Below are 26504 nucleotides of genomic sequence, written 5' to 3'. Positions count from 1 at the left end.
TTTTGTTGACATACAATAGCTCAAATAAATATATAAAGAAACAAGTCAACTGCCACGAGTGGTTGCAATAATCATACAATGCTGGAGAGAAACAAACAGTCTTTAATAATAAATCCTACAGGGAACATGCAGGAGAAAGTCATGGCATATAAAACACAACCACGTTAAACATAGACTACACCGAACAAAGAACTGTGACAACTGAAGGCTTAAATACACAGGGAGTAATCAACAGAAACTGAAACAGGTGCGTAACATAATCAGTAAGCAAGGAAACTGACAAGGTAAACAGGTGGCCAAAACTTAGGGGCTGTTTACACAACACCGTTTTCAACTTTAAACAATGAACTTTTTTTTGCGTTTTGGCCATTCATTTACACGACAATGATGTTTTGGGAGCCTGAAAATTCAAGCTTTTGAAAACAGCATAATACAGCGTTTTAGTCATTTTCACGGATCCGTGTGAATGGGGATAATTTTTTTAAGAAAGAAATACAAATTATTTGGATCAGTATTCTTAAAGTGAAAAGCATGATAACTCCCTAATATTGAGTTTTTTTGTAAGCTTTTGTATAGTAATGAATCAAGTGTTACAACATCCTTCTAAAGGAATTACTAATTATTTGGATCGGTATTCTAAAGTGAAAATCATGGTAATCAACTAGTAATACTCATGTTACCAAATCCATTGGAAGGAATTACTATCCAAAACCTTACAAAAACTTCAAAAGCTTGCAATGACTTCAGTAATTACTATAGGGAGTTATCATGATTTTCATTTTAGAATACTGATCCAAATAATTATTAGTTCCTTCTGAAGGATTTGGTAATACTTGAGATATTACTAGTGGGTTACAATGATCTTCACTTTAGAATTAATTATACATTATGCATAATTCATGTTAATTATGAACTTGTATATAGTAGTTCTTAGTAGTCCTCTGGGAGGTATAAAAAAATAGTACTGATTAGCTAATAGTGAACTACCACATTTGACTATACTATATAAAAAAATAAAAAATAAATAAAAAACATAAAATAACAGAAAAAGTACTGGCAGCTTATCAAGTAATTTTACGGACATTTCCGTTAACCCTAAAACCCAACGAAATGAAGTTCAAAATTCAAAATACTGGTAAAACATCTGTAAAAAATAAATACGGAAAATTCTGTCAAATTAATACAGTACATTGTGCCCTATTTACGGATGTTTTTAAAAGTGTATTATTACTTACTAGTTGGTTAATTAGAGTTCCTTGTTAGTTAGCAGTTACTAGAGTGTTAATAATGTGTTACTCATTTGTTCCTGTGTAGTTATTAATTAATGACGGAACAGTATTCTAAAGTGCCATTGTCTAGTTGATACAACTTACCCCCAGCATGTGTTACAACCTACCCCGGTAGTGAGGTAGATTGTAACAATGGCACATCATGTATCTGACATAAACCTATAAGAGCTATGATAATCTTGCAGAGGTTTGAATTGGGGCCTTTTGTAGAAAACAAATGTGGGTAATTTGTATAAAAGTTTGAGCACTCTAGAACTAAATTTCAGAGAGTTTCAGATACTGAAGCAAAAAGTGTTACAACCATACACTGTCTACCTACTGGTAATTTTCTGCCTGCTTTTTCTACACATTTTATCAATGTAATTAAATTTTTAAAAAATCTACAAAACAAAGCTTTTTCAGCTGTGTTAAATGTGCACAAGTATTGTGTGTATATAGTGGAGTTGAGTTGAGTTGATTTTATGAATGATATCAAAGCAGGACTGAACTTGAAGGTCTGTGTCGGCAGATGCGATTGTGCGAGGGACTCCAGGGGCACGTGCCACATGGGAGCAGCTGTAGCCCGCCAAATCCCCAGAGGAGTCGTTAGCACAGGTGGCCACAGATGACATTTAGCATAAAGTCAACTGTGACAGGATCTTCAAACACCACTACAGCAGTCCAGACACAACTACCAGTTCAGTGACAGCACATATAAAACTTAATTTTACATCTGTGTTTGCACTTTCACAATGTTAGGGTTTTCTGGGTGAATGGCAGGGCATTGCTAGGTGATTGTTAAGTTGATCCCACCTCCAAGTTTGGAGTTGCCAGTTGCATAAACATAGCCAATATGTTAAGACTGTGTCTTAAGTACTAGTATGACCAACTAGTGATTAGTCAAGGGCAATCAGTGTTACTTTTTGGTTTCAAATTATATCAAACTATGTTTTTATGTACTTGACTTAAAACAGTAATGAACAGTCTTAAAGAAAAAATGTGATGACTAACTTGTAAGACTAGTCTTAGCAGTTTATGCAACCAGCCACTGGTCTCTAGATATCAGTGCAACTCTATTTGGCTTTTATTGCCCATTGTATAATTCGCCAGGGAAACAAAATGCAAGTCTGATCATTTAGAAAAGTCAGAACAAGAGGAACATCTATACATCCGTCGTGGTTCAGCTGCTCTTCTGCACAAATGGATATGATGGTTTGAGGTATTCACAGTTGCCTGTGATAACCAGTGGTTCTTACTAGCTAAACCACAGATAGGAAGAAGAACAACATTCAGTGCTGTTCAAATGTTTGGAATCAGTACGATTTTTTATGTCACGAATAGAAGATTCTTATGATTACACAGTCTGTATTTATTTATTTTTAATCTAAATTACTTGATCATGAATATCTGATCATTAAAATATCTGTAAACAAGCAAGCATACAAACAAACAAATAAATAATATAACCCTTTTCTACTGATGTATATTTTAAAATGTAACATTTCCTGTGATGACAAAGTCCCATTTTAAGCAGAGCAAAGATTGCTGAACAAATTCTGAAATATTGAAATAAAAAGGTCTGTCACAATGCTTTGTGTCTGATCTGCAACGGATACATGCGAAGCTGCAGCTATACGGCGGCAGATACTGACCTGAGAACAGCTCACTGTGGGGAGTTGTGCATCTATTCATACATAATGAGCCAAATTAACAGTGATTAAAGCCCTGGGAATTGAACACTGACTCCTCCTCCTGTGTGTGAGTGTGATTTCCCTGATGAGTTCAGCAGCTCATGTGGGACTGCCGTATCTTTATTCATTTAGCGCTGAAAATAATGTAGCAGTGGGACATTATAAGGGAAATTTCAAATCAAACGTTTATGATTAATTCTTATCTGTAGATTCACAGATTGGCAAAACACACGCAGACACATGTATAATCGCTGGAGCATTTCTGCATGTGACCTGCATGCAAGTTTGACATCTTATGTCTAATGAAGACAAAGGGCGAAAGTGTTTTTTTTTTTTTTTTTTTTTTTATATCCAGTGGTTTAAAGTCATTAATACAAAACAACAACAACAATAGCATAGATGTAGTGAGATAATTTGGCTGAGATAATCTCTGTGCTTGCACTTAAGTCATAAATGAAGTACTATTGTGAGTGTTGCTCTCACAGTTCTCACAACTGATGTCCAAGATCAAGTTTGATTACAAGTATTGGTGAGTTTACAGTATATGCCAAGATACAGTCAGAAAAATATGCTTTGCCAACAAGCAGTGCTGTGCTATTACAGTTTGAATTGTCTTGTGTTAGTGTGTAGGAAATCTAGTGCTGATTTATAGGGGTCATGGACTGCTTTTTTTCCTCTTCGGTCAAAAATGACCCAAAAAAATTTACATTTTGAAATTTTACATTTTTTTTTGCTTCATCGAAATGGGATGACACTAGGTGACTTTTGTCGCATTAGCTACGTGAACACAAAAAAATCATGGACATGATTTGGATATGTTAAAGGGTCGGGGGGGGGGGGGGGATAGTCACACTTGGCTCCTTTGCGGTCAAAAATGACCAACATAGGAAATGAATGGGAAATACGAAAAAATACGAAAACTCAGAGAATCTTTTGGTGGTACAAACTACAAATCAGCCACTGTGCAGAAAAAAAGTGCACAGCATTGAAGGGGTGAAACTCTAAAATGTCAAGAGTGCAAAATAGACACCAAAAGACAGAGCCAAAAGACTCAAAATAAGATTTAATAAGCTGCAATAAAACTACCTGTTCATTTTTGTAATATTTTTTATTGAATTTTGATGTTATGTGTAACAAAATGTCGTCCTCTATGTTCAGGTTTTACTCTAGTAAAATTAATGCATAAAACCGACACTTCAAATCAACATTCCAAACAAAAAATAAAACAAAAGTCTAAACCTTGACAAAAAGTAGTCTTTGAGAATGTCTAAGAATAAATCCAAATCCACAACTTAATAAAAATAAGTATTTATGTCTAAAAACCACTACAAAATTTATAAGCCACTTTATATAGAACTACATATAGGAATCTAGTGGTTACACCATGGCATTACATAAGCTTTTCTTTTTTTACTCCCACCAGATGGCACTAAGCTACCTTCAAAAAATTGGATTTTAAATGCCTTGTCTCTATTTTAACATGGAATACTGCTTTAATTGAAAAATAAATAAAAAGATTATTAGGGGGAAAAAATGTTTGTTCATATATATATAAATATTACATAGTATCATAAAATAGCCTCAAAATAAATTTTAAATAATAATCAATAAATATTATTGAACAAAATATATTACATTGGTTTTCCTGAAAAACAAAAAAGTTACATTTCAAGGCTTCTGTCATTTTTGACTGTGAAGGAGCCAAGTGTGACCCCTAAACAAAGAGGACCAGAGGGTTAATTATTATTTTAGAATGTTTCCTGAGGTGCACTTAATATTAGCAGGATTTTTTAATATCAGAAACAGTCATAATTTATAACTAAAAGCCCATTTTCAACCCTGATTTTAGCCCTCTGATTTTTATGTCTACTTTAAGACTTAAATGTAAACACCCCACTGCCATGATTCTGTAACATCTCTGCATATGGCATAAGCATTACACATGGGACTCCTATAAAACACTTGTACTAGGTTTCAGCTATTAGAGCTACTGGGTGAACTAATCATGAAGAGTGTTGATTACAGCATTATATTAGATCTACTCCCATTTCATAAATAGTTGCAGCATTGAGCCTAATAGCAGATCACACTCATGTCTGCTGTCTAACAAATGCTTTCATTGTAACTGACACAATGCAAACACAATGTAAATGAGATTCACTGAGCAGCGTAGACTGATTATAACAGAAGTTTTGGCAAGAGTGCAGAACTCAGTCACTGATAAACTCATGCTGAACTGAAGTAATTGACAGCTCCAACCATTTTAAAGAGAGCAATCTTTGATTGCTTTTTGTATGTAATTTAATTACTACAAAGGGTTTTTATGCTACTACTGCAAGTAAAACGATGTGAAGCTGACTGTTTAGTCATTGGCTTGATTTACATAAACAATAAATGATTTTGTGATATGGAATGTCTGACAATGTCTATCCTCACATATCAAAAATCACTGTGGCATTAATGTCTGGTGTATATCTTTCTGTATTAGTCTGTCTGAAATGCCTGCGTTGAATTGCGGCTGGTTTACAAAGCAATCCACAGTGAAATGAACCAAACAAACAAAGAATGCTCTACTGAGACATTCAGAAAGATGAAAATAAACAGCCACTTTCCTAGCATTAGCAAACTTTGGAAGTTCTGAATGCTTTTACAGTGCAATGATCTCGTATGTGTCAAAAGATTAGGGAAAAGTTGATTTCTCAATCCCCTTTAAATGCAGTTCTCACTCCACAGTGTGAACGTGGCCAATGTGACAGGTTCATGAAGATGCCCTGCTTCATTTAAAATTCTTTTTGTCAGTGCTTTTGTGGCAAAATTTTAGACTTCATTCATTTGAACAAATCTTTATCCTTGTCATATAACATTATGCAGATATACCTAAAGTCAAGCATTAGCATGATTTCAGAGCACACACACGATTCATTTTAATACCTCTCAGTAACACCAAATAAGCATTTTACACGCTCTTTCCTGCCTCGTCTCACAGTGTCTCTCCGTCAGTTTGTCGGCCGCCCCATGAGCCGCTCACACCAGGAGAGAGGAAGTTCATTAGCTCAGCTAAATCAGAATTAGTCCCTTCATTCTGACGGCCTGAACTTCATTAGACGGCCCTTCACAATCCAGCAGGGAGACGAGATGAATCAACGCGGGACGATATCTTGCCTCACACAGCAGATTCACACTTCCTCCACACCGCCCTTTCTCTCTCTAGCTTCCTCTCTCTCAGTTTAGCCATTCTTACATTTTCATTGAGATCAAGATGAAATTGCTGAAAAATGAGAAACGAGACATTTGTATATAATTACAGAGTTAACAAGAGACAGACTCATGCCTGCAGAATTGACATCAGTCTTGTATCAAACATGGTCAATAAAATCCATTTTAACTCTTGGGTGCATCAGTCATGGGACAAAAGCATTTTTGTCTGTGTTTGAAAAGAACTGTTTGCGAATCAGAGCTCTGGATGGTTCTCTCACGTAACCGTCACTGCCAATCTATAAACGATTAAATCATATCTCTTCTACATGTAAATTATACAAAGCCAGAGAAATGTCTGTAGCACAGATTTTCTTTGGCTCGTGCACTCCTGTAGCCGCCCCACTGATGCCTGTTGCCATAGTTTCACAATTCAAAAGAGGCAAGAGCACCAATCAGATAAAGAACAGGACACAATTAGCAAACAAATCAGATTGTTGTGCAGCATGCCAAATGAATGAGACGGCACAGAGGAGCAGGTCCTGTGAGATTACACGCCGGATATCAAACAGCTCGCATCAGATTGTGTCCTGCTATAGAACATGCAGCACAACCAGCAAGATACAGCAATCTGAAGCAGCCATGTATGAAAATTATTTTATGCCATAATGTGATACATCCTGAATGACTGATTATTCCTTGTGCATTTATGCATTGAAATTAGTAAAAACAGAAATTATTTTCCATTGTCTGTATATTTCAATGTTCAGTGCTATAAATTAAATAACAACTGACCTGAATTAACCATTTATAAATTTAAGAGCCGAGAGACAATTTCTCCCTGCTTATACTACTACTAGACTAAGTGATATAGAATTGTAATGCAGTCAGTAGAGATATGGCCACAGAAGAATACCTTATTCAAAGAGGCATAAAAAAAATAAAAATAATAACATTTGATGTCTGAATTCTATTCAAATCATAGAACAAAATATTTGTTAGACAACTGATCCAATAAGCAAGATAAATTGATATTGTAATGGAAATATTTAATATAACAGTTGTCTGGCTATCACCAGACCAAGCTCAATTTAAAATTGAACATTGGTCTGGGGAGTCTGCTATGTATTTTCTACTGCACAAGAGGCATGATCAACAAGCATTATTCACGCAATTGGATAGTCCTTCAACCAATCAGATCAACGATCCGGGTGACGTACTTTGCAGAGCGACACGAAAACTCCAGACAGGTTTAGTTTGCATTGGTTTGTAGCATTGATCAGCGGTTTGTAGAAGCAGCAATGGCATCGAGCGATTTTTGCAGGTTGTGCAAAAAAAAAAGAGGAAAGTGAGTGGTATTTACACCCATTTGAGCGATTTGTTTGCTAAACTAAAGAAGTCATTCAACATCGTCGAGAGGTTAAAAGGAATTGGACTGACGGTCATGCTTGCCGTCGCTTCTCTATCGTCATCGTGTTACACCCGCCAATAGCGAGCAAGGTGGATAAGCCAGTCAGTGATTGGTTCACGCAAAAGTGTAACAGAAGCAGTAGAAATGAATGTACGGGTTTCCAGACTGAGTTGCCGGGCGAAATCAAATCGCCGGCAGATCAGGCTGCGTTTACCCAGTCTAATATAACATTGCAGTACAGTGAGTCTGCAAAGCTAATTTGACTAAAGTGCATTTTTTTTTTTTTTTATTGTAGAGGACATTTTAATGGACAAAACGTGTATTTGCAAGATAATGTCGTCAATATCTTTGGTCCATTTTCTTGGTAGAAGAAGACTGTACATTTTAAATGCATATATCTGATTAAAAGTTTCTTCAACTTTTTGGGGTACATTAGCATAGATGAACACAAAGCTAACACAACTAAAAGCCCCACAACTAAAAACCCCAACATTTTGATTTCATAGGGTTTTTAAAGAAGTACAAAATAAATCATCCTAATCTTAAAGTATACTTTTGTTTTTACACGTACGCGAGGGTCTGCGTACAATTAGTGTTAGGCAAATTTCATCACCAGAATAGTTATGTGCATACTGTAGGTTGCACATGCGCATTTAGTTTGTTTTGAACTAGGTGGCAACACTGGCCCAGTCCATTATTTCACAGTAGAAAATTAAACTAAAGAGATGGAAAAACAACATGCACCTATGTGAGGGAGTTATGAGATAGCTGCAAGCTAGCTTTAAAAGAATACAAAGACATTTGTATTTGTCATAACTTCTAGAGAAAAACAGCACAGGCACTGGACAAAGATGAAACTTTCTAGAGCATGTGTCAACCTCCTGCGTTCGCGCATGCTATCAAATGGAGTATACATTGAAAGGCAATGTGTTCGACTGCAGTGTTGGGGAGTAGCTAGCTTCAAATAGCAATGCTACTAGCTTAACTACCAGTGTTGGGCACGTTACTTTAAAAAAGTAATTAGTTATAGTTACTAGTTACTTCTCACAAATAGTAACGGAGTTAGTAACTGAGTTACATCATTATAAAAGTAACTAATTACCAGGGAAAGTAACTATTGCGTTACTTAAAAATAAATAAATAAATAAATAAAAATAAAAATATGCCAAATAAATTGAATGCCCCCAATATTACATACAAGTCTAAGAATAAATTATTCTTGATGCGACTCCTGACTCATGATCCGCTCTTGCTCACGACATGAAATTTCTCTGTACTGTGTTGGTAGCCATTAAAGAAAACGTAGTTTCATATTTATGTTTAAATAGTCCTATGTTATGTTTTAAATCCATTTATTCGATTATGAAAAGTGAACAGCGTGAGTAAGATGCATCATAAGATGCGCAAATATATCGGGAGACATGGAGTGGGTCAGACATGATTTTAAACACTTCATTAAGTTTTGTTTTATAGAAAGCCTCTCTTTAAAGTGAATTTCGTTTTGTAAAAATTGTATCTTAATTTTAATCAATGTTTCATCAACCAATTGCTTGGATTTAATATATAACAAGCAAATATAGCAGACAATAAAATCATGACATGGAGGCGCGGGCGCGATCACTGGCGCGTGAACTGGGGCGCGTCTTATAGGCTAAATGAACCGAAACTCAGAGGCTGCTTGCCTCGCAGACATGAGAAATATATCTATAGAATGCTTGAAATATCTACTTTAACGAAAATGAAGTAATTAAACACGAAAAGAAAGAGGCTACTCTGATTATATAGCCTAATCCGAATGAAATGTGCGTTTCTCTCTAGGCGCGTCCATATGAGCAGATGATCAGCAATGAGAATCAGCAATGTCAACTTCATCTTTGCAGCCGACACTGATTCAGAAAACATTACTTTATTAATAAACAATTCAAATGTCTCCTTGCTGTTTTTGTCACACTCATAATCATTACCTTTGCCGGTTCTTTATGGCAATTATGCGTGCCCTTGAGTGCCTAGCCTATATTATGTAAACGCTCCTTATGGTTTATTCTCTCCAGTATTTAAGAAATTAAATTAATATAAATGTGATTAGTCAACTAATAGCTTAAATGAACAACTACTAGTCGACTAGAAAAAAACTCATTTCACATATTTTCGATCAAGCATCAAAAAGGGTATTCTGGTTTGAGCTCGCGCTTCGCGCGCATGCTCTGACAGATACACACACAGTGCATCATACATTATTATCAGTTTAAAATTATATTTGTGTATGACTAACCGCAGCACACACCAGAGAAAAAAACTTTGCAGGTCCTATGGCTGAGAGAGAGCTTACTCGGATGAAAACCGCTTCAGTGAGCTCAATTATAGTAACGCGGCATTTTTTTTTTTTGTCAGTAACGCTAAGGGCATTGTAACAGGAGAAAAAGTAATTTGTTTGATTACTCGTTACTGAAAAAAGTAACGGCGTTAGTAACGCGCGTTATTTATAACGCCATTATTCCCATCACTGTTAACTACATTTTTCAGTAGCTTGTCAGTAGTTACTTTTAAAACAGTGTAGCTTTTCCAATAGCTAACTAATTTTTCCAGCAAGTAGAGACGTAGCACGACTAAAAGCTACATTTCGTTTTGCTTTCTGAGTTACAAGCCTGTAAAGCAGTATCTTCTTCCTACTAGATCACAAACTTGATTTGTTCATTACTGCCATCTGTTGTTATATCACGCATCTTGCGGCTTTACAGTGGATATTTCAAATGAGTCGACTGTAAGTTATGCAAACCAAAGATTAAAATGCTGTCTACGTCAAAGACTTAAAGCACATACAGGAGGTGAATAATAGCCTTTATAAATTGATTCATTTATCCTGCTTATTGCACTCTATATCAAATGTCTATATCTGATTTAATTACAAAGATACCCTGCCATGGTTTAATCTGTTCTGCCAGAGTTTTGTAATGTACCTAAAAGATCACATTATAACATTCTTCATTAACAATTATTCGTAACATCATTGTAAAAAAAGAAAAGAAAAAAGTAGTTTCAATGTAGCTAGCTTTTTGATAGAAACTTGTACTGTAGCTACAACTACTTTTTCAGAAGGGTAGCTTTAATGTAACTTAACTACTTTAACTTACGAGTAGCTTGTAGCTTGTCAAGCTAAAGTTTCAGAGTACTGTTCGACTGTTGCATAAAAAAACAAAGAATACTTTAACCTGAATAACATGCAAGAAGGCAATATGTGTAAAACACCTATGATGTGATGAACACAATTTAGTATTTTCAGTATTCTTCTCTTTCTTCATGAATAAAATGTCTCTTGGCATCACATTTACCAGGAGCTGTGGATAAAAACCTGTGTGAAAAACTGCAGTGGCTTCCATTAGCAGGGGGTTTTGAGGATAGGCGCCCTTGTGGGAGAATGTGTTGTGTGTGTGTTTGTATTGATGTGTGAGGCGACGCATCCAAACGCGCTGATGGGGGGGGGGGACCCTCGGGCTGCTGTCTGCACCTCACAATCACAAAACTGAGAGACACGCTCCCTCTACACTTGCAATTATACACACAGCCGCAGAAGAAAGCCTTCAGTAATTCACTCCCGCTGGATGTGTACTCACAGCGGCTGACAGCCTGACTGCGGCTGCGCTCTCATCTCAAGGGAAAAGCCCTCTCTGGCCCCATTGCTGGAGTCAGGGCAGTATTACCCAAGTATATTCCAGGTGACAGGGTACATGAAGGGTACACGTGATCACTATACCCACTCACTGTTCAGGTGTTTTGGGAGTCATGTTGGCTAAGGGTGAGTAATGTGGGCACTGTGAGAGGAACAAGCCACAAAACATCTAATGCAATGGGGGCAACAGCTGCACAAACAGGACTCTCTTGCAATTGCTCTGTTCATAAAGATGATTGTGTGAATAGCTCCATTTTCCACTTTAAAGTCACCCGTTTTCCACATGTGCTCATGAACACATGTGCTACTTGTCCAGTGAAAAGCTTCAACTCTCATATGGCTGTTTGCTTTGGAGGAAATGAGCTTCCCTCGACTCCTGCCAGTAGAAAACCAGCTCTGATCTGCCGCCAGACCTGTCAAGAAGACCACGCAGAAGAAAAAAAACATTCCGACACAAACCACACAGAGGTCAAAGCACTGAACTCTCGCAGCGTTACAATGGGGGAAGACAGCCTTTAAATACAAACTACACTGTTTTTTTTTTGTTTTGTTTTTTCTGCAGTCAGAATTTCACTTGAGCCTAAAGTCACCTAAAGTGTTCAAAAAACACCCTCCTGCAAACTGTACACAATATGCTGATTCAGTCATACAGCCCTCTGACACCTCATGAAGTTCGTAACCACTTCATTTTAGCGATTCATTTTAACCTAGGTTATTAATGAAATAATCTTATTAATTTAATTTTTAATCCAAACCCTGAAGTGTCTGTTTAGCTGATTAGAAAATAGCCAAAATATTGGAAAAATAACCAAAAATTGTCAAACTTTAAAACAACAGTACTTCTTGAAACAGTTTTATTTGTGGTAAATGTTAACACGGTGTACAGTTTACTTTAGTTATTGCTGCCCCTATTATTGGAGATTGATTAAATTTGGCATATGTACTCAGAATGTCCTGTTGTCCATGTATACCAAGTTTTGTGCAGTTTAGACATTGTTCTCACAAGATATATGCCATTTAACCACTTTGGACCAGATCCAAATATATATCAGCCTATATCTTCTTAAAAATTAATTACAATTCTTTGAGGACATGTAGCAGACATGGAAACCCTATGGATAGATAGGTCGCAGTTTCTAACTAATTGTAATTACTATTCTGTGCACTAATTTCTATTCAAAGTTACCATCGAAGTACAGAGGTACATACTGAACCATAGATTTCATTGTAGCCCAACCTAACCGCCAAACACAATTTGCATGGCACTGATGTGGGAGCGCTGAAGTAGATGAGCTTGTTGGAGTTCTCCTGTAGAAGGCCTCTTTCTTAGACTCTTAGAGATGTTATAGCATCTGCCAGAGGGCCTTGCTGAATGGGATTTGTTTTTATGCTCATTTCCTCATTCTGATAGTGTACAGCCAAAGTCCTGCAGAGTGGGCTTGGGGTCACTAATCATTCTTTCAGCAATCATGACTGTCTGTTGTAGCCTCCTTTTGTTCAAAACCAGACAGTTATTGAAAAATACAGGACAAACTCAAAGTTGAGTAAAACTGTTAAAGCAGCTCCTGTTGCAGATTGAACTTCTTAATGGTGAAGGAGGGACCTCTATTGAGCCTTTTCCACTATAGAGTCTATTTAGAGTTCTCACTTCAGCTCCTGGGAGACTGTATGCTCTTGAGTGTGGTAAGGGGGCAGGGGTATTGCTTGGGCATTACCCCTGTATTCCACTCTTATGTCCAGTGTATTAGGTGTGTGAATGTACACACAGATCTGGATATGAAGTTGTCGGGTAAAACTGACCATGTTCCTGTAGTCTGGGCACAGGCTCCAAGGTCATCCGCATCCGGCTGTCCTCTCATACTGTTGGCTGCATTAAGAGCATTTCACCTGTGCCTGGCATCCCAGCGGCTCAACTTCCTCCCGGGAAACCAGGTGGAGCGTTAAAAAACCTCCACATATGGTGAAGTCAAGCTGCTCAGAGGCTGCTGGGTGTCTGCTGTGGGGATAGCAGCTCCTAAAAGGCCCAGCTGGTTGTTGGAAAAGGGCTTCTACATTACTGCACCCCAGCGGCTGCCTCTTTCTGGAAAGAGCCCTGGCCTGCTCGCACCAGAAGGCCATTTCAGACTCCTATTCAACACCCCCACACAATCACTTTCACAGCCTGACTCTGGATCCAATGGAACATTTGGTCTTCCACTGCTGTTTAATCAAATTCCTCCATCTGGCCTCAGTTTTCCAGCAGAAGAGGGTAAGGTGCCTCCAACTGGATATTGTAGAGGGGGCCACAGGCTGCAGATAGAACATATATGTATACACAAGGACAAAATAAATGAAAATTTGGGGATCTGGTGGCTCTGTTATGCTGTGGCCTTCACAGGCACCAGTTCTCAGCCCAATGGCAGATTTTGACCACTTTTTGAAATAACTTTAGGAAGAATGCCATTCCATCACTTTTTTGACTGTAAAATTCTAACACAATGTGCTATCATCAAGTGCAAGGTGACTTTTTTTCAGAAAACAAATGACTTTCAATAAAAAGACAAATGGCTTTCAAAAAAAAAAAAAATGTCTTTTATTATTTTATGCATTCCAAATCATTCCAACCTGCCGCGTTCCATTTCTATCCGTTCAAATCCTTCCTTCCCGCTCTCCCTGAAAGCTGCTGTCATTTGCTGATGGAACTCAAGGAATTACCATAAGCCATATATTGCCGAAAACTGCATGCTGTCTACTGTCAGAAGCAATTTGAATTATTTTAATAGTGCAAACGGTTGAAGAGTTACAGTAACATGAATACAGCTTGGTTGGATGTGTCGGCGATGACACACCCGGTTTAAAAAGGTTAAGGCACTGTTTACAGTCCTTTTCACATGAAGAGTGCTATTGTTGTTTTTTATACCTATGTAGATAACAGAGTTCCAAATCTGAGGTTTCATCTCAGTTAATATACAGCCTTAAAAGGCAGGTGCCCATGTCGGCAGTAGGCAGTAAGTCAGCTCACTAGGTTATGGAACTGAGCCGGAGTAAAAATGAGAGCAGACAAAAGGAGATGTCTTTTTTCTGCAGTGTCTCGAGGGCTTCACCCTTGATGTGGCGCATTCATCATCGCGCCTCCAATATCAGTTATTCAGCGGCTCGTCTGCTTACAGCAGAATTAATTTGAGCTTTAATTACTCTCATCGGTGGAATGCTGATGAAGGCAAGCAAACGGGCAGCTTGGGACCCCGCCGCCGCACTCACTGCACTGCTTTCATACTACCTCAATTCCACATGGACAAACGAGCTGGCAAACAACCAGAAGATTGGCCACGTCAGGACCCATGGTCTCAGATACGCAGGAGAGATGAATCGAATGGCAAGCTTATGTGCATGACAGGTATGTAAGGGATAAATGAGACGGTCATTATAGCAAAATAAGCCTCCACAGGGTTATCAGAACCTCAATTTGAAGCGGAGAAAGACAGGCATAGAGAACAAATGGCCAAGTACTACGACAAATATTACAATATTGTTTATGTTTCCCTCTTAAATTGATTTATTTTATCATCATTTGCTGCTGAATGATAATAAAATCTCTTACAATTTAATTTAATCTTTAATCAGTTTTTCTTATGTGTATGTTTTTATCTGAAAGGTGACACAGGGTGTGGCCCATGGAAGGATGCAGTGGCTTACAGAGAGCATTTACTTGTGTTGTATTTTTTTTATGGATCACTAAATGATTAATTTTGTCAAGAAATATAATAGAGTTCTTTTCCACTTATGATATACTACACATTCTCAGAATCTAACAGTTGGCCAATTGACTAAACGATTAGTTGATTAGTCAATTACACGCTTTTTTTAAAAGATGTTCACATAGGATGTGGTCTTCCTTTTGAAAATACCTAAACGAAGCCCAAAATAAATGAATGCAGGGAGTTACAAGATGAATTTGCAAAATTATTTTTAACAACATTGTGTGTTAATGAGGTGTTCCTGTAGCTCAAACAGTAGAGCATGGTGTTAACATCGGCGAGGTCATGCGTTCAATTCCCAGGGAATGTATGGACCAAAATGTATACCTTGAATGCAATGTAATTCATTTTGGATAAAAGCATCTGCCAAATTCATAATGTAAATGTTAAAAAGAAAAGCACAGACTGAATCCAAGAATGTCCAGCCAGATATTCAATAATAAATACATTTCATGATAACAGAAACTTTGCTCACTGCAGATGATTTGAAGTTTGACAATAGTTAAGTAAAAGTAAATAAAAGTAAAAGTACAGATCATTCTGTTTCATTGGTAAACAATAGAGCAGAGTTGTGAGGGCAAATATTTCTATTCACATCCACATAACAAAAATACTATCATCATGTGCAATGATGATCATTTAGAAAAAAGATTATTATGTTGATAATATTACATGAACAAAATGAAATTCTGCTTAGTTTGACCAACAACCTACAGACAGACATTAGACTTGTGTGGAGGTCAAAGAAGAGAGCCAATGATGTCATGTGGACAGAGATGGACTTTGCGCAGGTGGAGGTCTGCTCTGAGTAGGTGATCTGAATCTAGCTACAAAAAAAAATCTCTGCTTTAATGAACAGCTGGGTCACCAATGCTTGGCACCTTCATACTTCTTAATGATAATAATCATTACAGCGTAAGCATCTTTCCCCAAAGTCGACAGAGTTAGCAGACACTGGCAGGAAACGTTGCCATTAAGAAGCGAGAAGAGGAGTCTTCATCAGAGAAGTTCAGATGCTCAAAGAAAATGACTCTAATCACTAATGAGATCAAACTGCAATTAACACTTCATGCTCTTAATGATGGGAAATGCTGAGCATGCCACACTGGTGAACCTTGAAAATGACTTAAAGTTCTAAATGATTTCCCAAATGAACATACACTTTTTCCACAGTTATTTTTTGTTCTAGGAAATATTCGACTATATACATATTTCATTCATCTGAATATTTTAAGATCAAAGACACTGCATCAAAAAAGACCTTCGGAAATTACAAGGTCCGCTATCAATACCCATATGCTTAAATTCAAGTCAAATCCCAATCAAAATATTCATGTTTACAGTGCAGCATTTGAAAAGCGGTGACCTATCATATTTATATTAAAAAAGAAAAGGAGATTTAGTGTATTTGCAAAATATGTGGGTGTGATTTCATGCCAAAAAAAAAAAAAAAAAAAAAATCAATTAATTAAAATGATTACTTAAATTATTTAAAATTTAGTGCCAGTTGCTTCCATGAATATGCAAATTAGCCCCACCTGCACTCACTCACACCAGCTCAGAGATCCACTCGGTCAACTTTACTCTAGTAAACACTGCATAATGGCAAGTGAAAATACTGGTTTAATTCAGCCATATATGTTTGAACCAGAAACTGATTCTTCAGAAAGTCAATGTATCAGAATGGTAATGAATTTTATGTATCATTCTTTACACTCTTTAACAGTAATTAATATGTCAGTAATTAATTCGTCTTTTGCTTGACTAAGTTATCAAATAGCTACCAAACCATGTTCCCATTCACCATCTGGCTTCTAAAAATTACCATGTTATTTAGGTCCTAAGACACTGAATAATAATAATAATAATAATAATAATAATAGGACATGTCTAAATATGCCTGCTAAAATTATTTAAATAAATAAACACATTTGATCAGCCTTTCACATCAACATATAAAACATCTGAGCAACCAAAGTTCAACCAAAGCTCACTCAAACCTTTGTCTTGTGAATACTGTTGTCAGTGTGGGCACATCACAGGCCATTATCTGCCCCATCCACATTCATTATTGAAGCTAATGATCTGTTGCCCTCCATGCACCTCATTGAAAGAGGACTACATTAGCAATCTCTCAAGTTAATTAGTAATTAGGAACAGAAAAAGAAAGAAAGAAAGAAAGAAAGAAAGAAAGAAAGAAAGAAAGAAAGAAAGAAAGAAAGAAAGAAAGAAATGGAATGCGGACATTCTCCAAAAGCTCTCCTTTTCATTTCAGTAACCGACTTTTTTTTTTATTCTGGCTTACCGGTCAACACACAGAAAATTATGTCAAAATGGCCATCTTGGCGAGTATCCAGTTAAACACAGTCAGTTTTGGAATCGATTTTTCAGAAAAATAACGCAAGTTGTGTAACAATATTTTGGATCCGTGCATAAACTCTTACAGTGACAGCAGTCTAATATTCCTCCTGCTGTCTGTCATGTTAATTAAAGAGCAAAAGATAAAGAAAATTCCTCTCTGCTCTTGACTGAATAACTTCTGTTACTAATTATAAGCATTAATCTGTATTTAATTGTTACAATGAACACTATCCAGTGTTATTTTACATTTGATTACTTTAATTTCTGTAGTATTTCTTACTGAAATATACTGAATATACTGTATACCCACCTGAAAAACGTTTATTTAATATCTCTCTTTATTCTATTGCATTTATTTGAGCTGCTGTTTGAAATTTGTTTATTTTTTATTTTATTATTGTCTTTTTACTTAAAATTAAAATTTTACATTGAAGAAAAGAAGATTTTTGTTTGTATATGCTGTCAACTATAGTCACACTTACAAAAAAAGCAGGAATCTGAATCGGCCAAGAAAATTGAAATTGGTGCATCTCTAGTTACCATGAAATCAAAATTGACTTAAAAATAACACAAAAATACAGAATGCTGCAGTGCTTATCATAACTGATTTATCTGAACACATCATTATTTTTTTAATTCATATGCCCTCGTAATCTTTAACCAGAAACAACATCTGTTCTCATGACGTGTGTCTCAGTGGAGGGTGAGAATATCCTCTACAACTGACTGCAAGCTGCCATTCAGATTTGCCTCCGTATTGTTAGCAAAGCCCAAATTCATACAATCCAATCAATTCCCAAAGGACGAAATCAAGTCCCACCCTACATTTGTTCTTGTTCAAGAAGAAGTTTCACTCAGATATAGTATGACACAATAGTAAAAAAAAGACTATCGTAACTTCTGTTTCATGCAGACTTTAAAATGAAAAGAGGGGTAGTTGGGGTAATTTAATAAAATTTGGGTTTAAATTTGATTAACAAAAATAAATGCATGTACAAAATTTAAAATGATATCAATATTTTCTGTAGTGTTACAAGCAACCCTACAGTTCCAAAAAGAAATGTGCACATATTAGTGTTGCACGATATACCGGTACTAGAAAGGTATCGCGATACCCTGCTTTTAAAAACGGTCCGGTTCTTCATTTTATTAGTACCGGTACTTTGAGTGCCAGCTGTATTTCCAAATGTGCGACAGCAGGGGGCAGTGTGCGTGCAGCGCACTGCTGCTAAAGCACATTATTGAGTGCGTGTTTATTCCTCTCAACTGCGCAACGGCTTTTATGTCGACAAAACGAGAGGTATGGTTGCAAATATAGGTGCTCTTGCAGACCGTGCACAAATTGTTGAGAAAGCAGAGGGGGGAAGCAAAATATGGCATTATTTTGCTTACAATGCAAGCCCACGGACACCACAAAGCCCGTCTGCAAAAGATGTTACAAAATAACACAAGCGAAGGGAGCCAACGCATCCAACTTGGCAAAGCATCTTGCCAACAAACATCCCGATTTGTACAAAGAATTTAAAGAGCGACAGGTTAGTGAATGTGATACCAGCATTATGTTTATGCTCTCAAACATTAAATGAGTGTTATTTATTTATTTTACTCGTACAAGCAGACCTCCGCAAAGAGGTGCATTTTTGAGTGTAAGTTTAAAGTGATTTTTGGTTGCAAAAATAAAATTAATTTAAAAATACATAAATATGTGAAAGTATATAGGCTATGGTTATTTTAAACCAACTTGTGCTTGAATAACATTGCTCTATTTATTTACAGTAATCTAATATTTACATTAATCTTACTGTCAAAAACACCTACATGTATAAAAAAACGGGAAAAAAGCATAACAGCAAATAATTTACAATTTTATTGAACATGAAAATAATAAACATTAAAAATTATATTAAAGCTAACTCTAACTTCATGGCAATGAAGCACGAATCCAGAATTATCAGCCTGCACACTGGTGAAGAAAGAAGTTCTGTCATATGTTATTTCCTGCTGTTTTAGGTTTTTACCGTAGTATCGTTTAAGTATCGGTATCGTGATATTTAAGTTGGGTATCGTATCGAAGTCAAAATTTTGGTATCGTGTCAACACTAGTGCATATACACATACAAATATACACACATACATTTTTATATCACTAACATTAGCATAAGATAATCATAATAAAGGCTACTGCTTGAATAATCATTATGGTATATCTAAATTTAAAGCTCCATAGGGTATTCAAATGAAGTTCATCTCTTTTGGGTAGGACAGTTATAAACCATGGTGCTGGGAATTAGGAAAGATCTGGCATGGGGCCACATGGTTTGAAGCACCTGAATCTTATTAGAACTCTCTGGAACATTCCACAGGGTTCCATGACTGCAGCCAGAGGGCATGATGAAGGACTTCAATAAGAGCGTCACTAATCAGCATCCTGTTCACCAGCAGACCCCAGGGGGCCAAAGCAATAAGAAAAACAAGAGAAACCAAACTGCACAAATGCCACAAACACAGAGACCCCCCAAAAATCGACAGAATTGGTACCACTCAACTCATGTGTAACAGTTGCTAAATGCCCTTTTAAATAAGTACACTTTAGCACGTATACTTCATGTATAAGTGTACTTATTACGGGTGTATAAAGTCTATTTATAATAATATACACTTTAAAATAATATACTTAGGTGTGAGCTGAATGTAATGTTTTGGCACACTTAAAAGTAGGGTAGGCAATTTTTTCCATAAACACGTTTTGTTATTCTGGTTGAAACTCTCTTCACATACTGAGAGCAATCAATGATAGAAGTGGTCTAAATATTAAAAATGTACATATATCGTCTGTGGAAGTCTCTGGTCCAAAAAATGTTCATCCAAAGTTTGCATTCGGTCTGATATGATGTCCTACCTGCCTGTCAGCATATGTATTTTCATACCTCAATTGCCTACCCTACCAGACATCACACGACATCAGCTCATTCAATAAGGCTTTGCAGAGTTGTGGACAGAAAGTCACAGAGCAACGAAAAAGAACAACAGCAGCCTTTACAGTTCCTCCTAAAACAAAACAATGAGCTTATGCTGTGTTCACACCATGTCATAACTGTAATTTAGAGACAGCAACCCATGACATTCTTCTCAGAGCTGTTCGCGTCCTCAGACTCGGATTTATTTGTTTCTATGTCAACACTATCAATGCTGAAATGAATCTGCAGCAGTCAGTTGGTACAAATTATGGGTGCTTTGGTCACCACAGAAAGACATCTGTGGCTTAATCTCACCAACCTCAAAGACAGTATTTCTCTTGGATGCCCCTCTGTAGCTTTCCAGGCTGTTTGGCGACAAAGGGTGTCGCTGTTAGGCTGTCGGCCACTCAGCCCCAACCCAGTCCTTCTCAAAGGAGAGAGGCTCAAAAAGAGAGTTTGCCGTGGCGTGGCATGGCGAGGCGTCCAGGTCTGTGGGGGTGGCCCCCCTTCCTGACACCCTCACCCTGAAGGGTACCAACTGAGGGACACTGGTTTTCAGCTGACATCATAGAGACCATTCTCAGTGCTATGGCTCCCTCCATGAGAACAATATATGGGGTGTCTTTGAAAGGTGGTGTACTGCATGCCATGCAGACCCAGTCCACTGCCAGATTGTTTCAGTGCTGGATTTTCTGCAGAGAAAGTTATCAGAAGGCACATGCTCTGTGAGTCTCAGGGTTTTTTGGCTGCCATATCAGCCTGCCATGCCCTGATTGACAGGGCTCCAGCTGGGAAGCACCTTCTGATCACCCGCTTCATCCATGGGGCCAGGTGACTGAGGCCTCCTGTTAGAGCCAAGATCCCCTCATGCGACTATCATACCATAGTCCTTGAGGGGCTGGTTGAGACCCCCTTTGAAACTCTAGAGTCAGCTTGACAAGCTTCTGACCCTAAAGATGGTTTTCCTCGTGGCTATTACTTCACTAAAAAGAATTGGGGATTTGCGGGCTCTGTCAATCTCTTCATTCCTTCTTAAACTTCTATCTACCTAAGGTTCTATTCTCGACTGTATATCCGGTCACTCTTGAAGCCTTCTGTCCTCTGCCGTTTACTACGCAGGAGCAGGAGAAACCTCACCGACTGTGTCCAGTGCATGCTCTTCAGGCTTATGTCCACCACACTAGCCAGTGCTGCAAGCTGGAGCAACTCTTCATTTGCTATGGGGGTCGTAACAGGGGGGCGGTTGCCACCAAGCAAACAATGTCACACTGGGTGAAGGATGCCATTGCCCTGGCCAAGGAGAAGTGCAGTCAAGCTTGACCTCTCAGAGTTAGGGCTCATTCTACCAGGTGGTCGCTTCTTTCCGAAGCTTTGTCAAGGAGCACCCCTTTGCAACAAGTATGCAATGTGGCAGGTTGGTCCTCTCCACGTACATTCATCAGATTTTATAGTTTGAATGTTCATGTGACTCCAGCCTCACATGTCCATGAGTCAATAATAGCATCATTTTAATTAGATCACGATTTATGTCGTGGCCACGCAATGTAAAGTCATGGCCTCAAGATCATATTGTGAGGGAACAATATTTTTCTCGTGGCCATGACTTCATTATGTTGAGGGAACGACAACTATTTCTCATGGCCACAAGTTAAATGTGTAAACAACCTGCACAACCTGGAATTATCAGAAATGGATAAGATTATAATTATATTTATTATTGCGGCCTATTGTATTGCGCTGTAACAAGGGAGTCCACTGGAGGCGAGCGTAGTGAAATGATGAGAACCCAAGTGCAGTTTATTGAATTATCCAAAGTGAACAAGCAAAGCAACCAGTTGACATGAACAGACTTGAACAGACTTGACCAGACTTGACTTGACTTGACTTGACTTGAACAGAACAGACTTGATTAAATGACTCACCGACAAGGTTACATTTACAATACACGACAAAGGAACATGGGGAAGACAATGGCTATAAATACAAGAACTAAGAGAACACATGACTAAGACAACCAATGGGGAAGTGACACAAGGAACATGAGAACCATGACAGAACAGAACTCAGAAACACATGACCATGAACAACCAATGAGAATATGACACATAGACTAAGGGAAAACATGAGGAGCAAGGGAAGCATAACACAAACAAGCAACATGAATAAAACTACAAAATAAAAGACATGAAATCCAAAACATGAACACAAAACCAAAACACCATGACATGCGCACAATGTTGCCTAGACAGCATTCGAATAAAGTTTATCAATAAATATTAAAAGAATAGGCCTATGCCTTGTACATTTTTAATCTCATCCAACAGTCCTTCTTATTTAATATTTTTATATTATTATTAGTTACATTTAGCTATTTGTTATAAATATATTCATATAAATATATCATTTTCCCTTTCATTTCCCATAGTCTATCTTTTTATCTAATTAACATTCTGTAGGCTACCTTATGTTACTTAAAGTTTGTATTTTGTAAATACTGTAAATGCCCGATCATGTTTTTAACACTCTGAGGTCTAAAAACGCGCCGGCGCGTTTTGCAGGTTTTTTTTCACATTGCAGCAAAACAGACTTAAAATACTCTGTCATTTTTTGTCATAGAGACATAAGTAATACATCAATTGAAACTATAGAATATCTCCTTTTATTTGTATACACTCAGAGTAAAAACAAAATGTTGTGCTTTTTGTAAAATAAAGAAAACTAACATGATGCGTGATCTCTCATCTCCCTCTGAACGAAGTCCAATCTGATAGTTCTCAGAAAATGAAGTGTAACTTAGTGAATACTAATCACAAAAAATTCATACTTATGTCTAACAAAACGTTGAAATGTCAGGTTTTAAATCGTGCAAGTCAAATCGAAAACAAACATTCTGTGTTTATGTAATCTGTATGAAAAGAGAGCCATGTCAGAAGTCCGTGATTCAGCTCATTACCCACTAATGCGGCCACACCCACGGAGCCAGCGCTATTCACAGGCAAATTCAGAGACAACACATGCATTCATCATCTCAATCGTGTATTTATTGCCTTGAAAATTGTTTATCTGGATGAAAAAGCCATGGTTAGCGATCTCTGGAAGACATTCAGTAAATTCCTGTTTGTTTTCTTCTATTGATAAGTTTTAAGTGAGTTTTTGTTTCTTTAGCACCCTCCGGCTGTAGTATGAATTGGTAAACACCATTCATGGAATATCGTCTTCTTCTTAGGTGAATTTGTGGACTAAAATGCACAGAGCGCCCTCCGGCTGCAGTATGAATTGCAAACACCAGCGCTCATAGAGATAACAATGAATATTAAATAAAAAATAACTCCTCTGTATAGAAAATTGACATAAACATATGAGAATCCTATATTTCTCCAAATGTGCATGCTTTTAAACTAAAAGCCTATATTCAGACTCTTTGCATCACAGAAATACATTATATTTTAAAGTATAATATAAAACCATTATTTTATATTGTAATAAATTTTTTCTGTATGTTTCATATACCATGATGAGCTTGAGACATCACAGAAGTTTTTTTTCACAGCCTACCTGACTGAAATGCCTCATTAATATGCAAGTCTTTTCAGGTCATTACTATTCAATTCTTTTGTCTTCACAGGTGAGAATGAGCCATTATTCATGGAGATTCACGCCTCCTCGCATACCGTGTTTCTTGGCAAAAAGTGTCTTACAAAAACTAAATCAGTATATTGTTATAAATGAAAGAGTAGTCAGCATAATTTTTACATAATTTTGAAGCAAAAACTCTAGTCTACAACCTTCAATACCCAAAAGTCTTGTGAACACAGATTTAATATACTTTTATTGGCCTTATATCAGTGACTTAAGTTTTTTGTTTTTTCAGTAACCACGCATAAACGTTATTCCTTCAAAAACACAAACATGTACACACATGTTCCTCACATATTATGGTAGCCTAGTTTGTGCTGAATACAGTGTAATGACACTTGTGTCATTAATATGTTTATGAACAACTGAAAAAAGCACAAATGTCAGGGCATGTCAAAACTTCTCCAGGCCCCAAATCAGCCTCAGACTCCAGAGGGTTAACTTAATGACTGTATTTCTGCAGAGTAGCATACATGAGTTTCTGTTTTCACTTGTTTTCAGGTTGTTTACACATTTAACTCTTGGCCATTAGAAATAGATGTCGTTCCCTCAACATAATGAAGTCGTGGCCACGAGAAAAAAATATCGTTACCTCACCCCATATGATCTTGAGGCCACGACTTTACATTGCATTGCCACAACATAAGGATGTCTTTACCTTTAAGAGATTACTTGAACAGCGATGGACAGGGCATCTTCAAACGGTCAAAACAATTCTGAATTCTATTCAAGACATTTCTGAGTTGTTAGCCGTGATCAATGGAAGCTGCAGATACGAGACGGAGATGCGCATGGAAGCAGCTGGCCTGATCAGGGAAGTATCAGAGACGAGCTTCAAGTTCATTGCCCACATGGTGTATAAGGCCACATTTACACTGCAAGTCTTAATGCACAGATCTGATCTTTTGACCATATCCGATTTTTTTGGACGACATGCTTACATTTCTTTTAAAAGTGACATGTATCCGATGTCTCCTTTTTACTATGCACTTGGCGAAACGTAGGCCAACCAAAAATAGGATATATGACATCACAAATCAATTTCAAGGGTACATTGAGTTTAATTTATTGGCATGAATTCATATAGAAACCTTTTTAATGCAATAGTTACATCCCTACATCAAAATAATACAAATTCTTCACGACAGTATACAAACGCAGCTCCGCTGGGTAGATTTTTGTTAAACACGTCACAGCTTCTGGGTTTGAATCCGCCGTCTTATACTGGGTTTTTTTTAGTCATTAAAACCAATGTGTTCATCAGTGATTGTATATCAAGAGCAGGTACAAGTTTGTGTGCTTTTTATTTTCTTGTTTCAATGGAATGAATAGGTAGAGTCTTTGCAGGCGCAAACGCACGTATCTGATTCATATCTGATTTATTTCGACAAATGAATGAGGCCTGAAACCGATCTGTGAAAATCTCCTGCTTACACGGTCGTGGCTCATATCCGATCTGTGCCACATGGGAGGAAATAAATTGGGTCGGAATTGGGTCACATCCATAGATTCTGCGCTACATTGCCACACTGAGGATATATCCAGATGTCTCTTCAGATAAAGTAATACCTGTTTCACATCTATTTATAGCCTCTGATGAGCATGACTTCCAATGAAATCATCGTCAGAGGTTATCTAAGGCCAAGTTCATTGACATGCTTGCACACATGCTTCACAACCGGTCACACACAGAGGTATTCCCATAGCGCTAGCAGCGCAGCATCTCATTTCTGCTTTTTTCAAGGAACAAGGTTACAGTCAAGTAATCCAAGACATTCTCTAGCATACTTATTATTATTCTTCTGGACAAAATTTCGGCATGTAACTTGTCCCGCAATGTTTGTCATAGACCAACGAATGACACAGCGGGTGAAAAATCCTATAGACTTAACATGGGGACGAACTTTGACAGGTCATAACTTCGAGCGAGCATTTCGTAGAAACGTGGGTTACCACATTTAAAGAGGCAGGCAGGCTCTGTAATAACATACCTCGAAGTGAGGTATAAGTTTTACCCCTGGGTGCAATAAGTGCCCAAAATTGCCCATAGACATACTATGGTGAAGGAACTGCCCATGAAACAGACATGGGGGACATGGGGATGGGCTCATTTTACTCAGGCAATCAATCAGTCTCTCAGGATCATCAAGCCATGCCCTACCAACCATTTAGAGCACCCTAGCAACCCAAACCCAAAGAGGGATATCTTCAAATTTCAATGTCACAGAGACATTAGCATTGGTTTATATCATTCATACTGGAAACCAGCCTTTGGAGTATCAACATTGGTAGCTGCCAAACCACTCCCTAACAACCATTTAGCAAGACCTATATCTCTGCCTCAGAACCTATTCAGTGACACTGTCGAGGACTTTGCACAGCATTTATCAGCCGTAAAGCAGCAGACTGAGGCCATCAAACATATCTTGCCTCTGCGCAGGTCCACTTCCACCTTTAGACCCCCGAGGTCTCAAGCCCGAGGCGAGAACCCTGCTGTCCTTCAGGCGGAGATCGCAGTTCTTCATGCGAAAGACGCGATTGAGCGTGTCCCTCCGCCTACATAAAAATAGGTGTCCGACAT

The 26504-nt window shown here is 37.6% G+C and overlaps 1 protein-coding gene across 8 annotated transcripts in view; it reads right to left on the bottom strand.

Moving 5' to 3' along the window:
- LOC125249942 (zinc finger protein 521) overlaps window positions 1–26504 on the bottom strand; it is a 121421-nt gene that overhangs the window by 25957 nt on the left and 68960 nt on the right. The gene's annotated exons all lie outside the window — the stretch shown is intronic.

Source organism: Megalobrama amblycephala, linkage group LG17 (genome assembly GCF_018812025.1).
Source record: "Megalobrama amblycephala isolate DHTTF-2021 linkage group LG17, ASM1881202v1, whole genome shotgun sequence".
NCBI classification, from domain to species: domain Eukaryota; kingdom Metazoa; phylum Chordata; class Actinopteri; order Cypriniformes; family Xenocyprididae; genus Megalobrama; species Megalobrama amblycephala.
This window is presented reverse-complemented; position numbering and strand designations above follow the sequence as displayed.